Genomic DNA, 437 nt, shown 5'->3' on the forward strand with positions numbered 1-437 from the left:
CAAAACACGATTTGGAAGGATACATGCACTCCAGTGCCGAGGTCCAGCCCCGGCTGATCCAGGGTATTCGAAGGGGAGACGGCGTCGGCGACTATTTATTTATTTATCAGCGATATAAAGAGTAATAGAATGAGGATAGCTCAGTAGGAAAATTCAGTGAAGAAAAGAGGCTGAGTAGCTTGGTTTACGCGGGAGACCAATAAAACTTCAAGACAAGAAGTTTGCACCACTTACGTAGGCCGCAGGCGCCCTCTCGAATAGCGGAAGGTGCCCCACCCTAGACACCTTCTCGAGTGGGTCTGAGAAGCCCAGGCATAATTAGTAAGCATGGTGGGTTCCGCGCTCCAGATGGAGACTCAGCTGGAAGTTAAAGGGAAGAATGACATGGGGAGACCAAGCGTTGGTGAGCAAGGCCCGTAGCTTTATTTTCAACAGGG

Source organism: Bison bison, unplaced genomic scaffold (assembly GCF_000754665.1).
Source record: "Bison bison bison isolate TAMUID 2011002044 unplaced genomic scaffold, Bison_UMD1.0 scf7180017864238, whole genome shotgun sequence".
Classification (NCBI taxonomy): domain Eukaryota; kingdom Metazoa; phylum Chordata; class Mammalia; order Artiodactyla; family Bovidae; genus Bison; species Bison bison.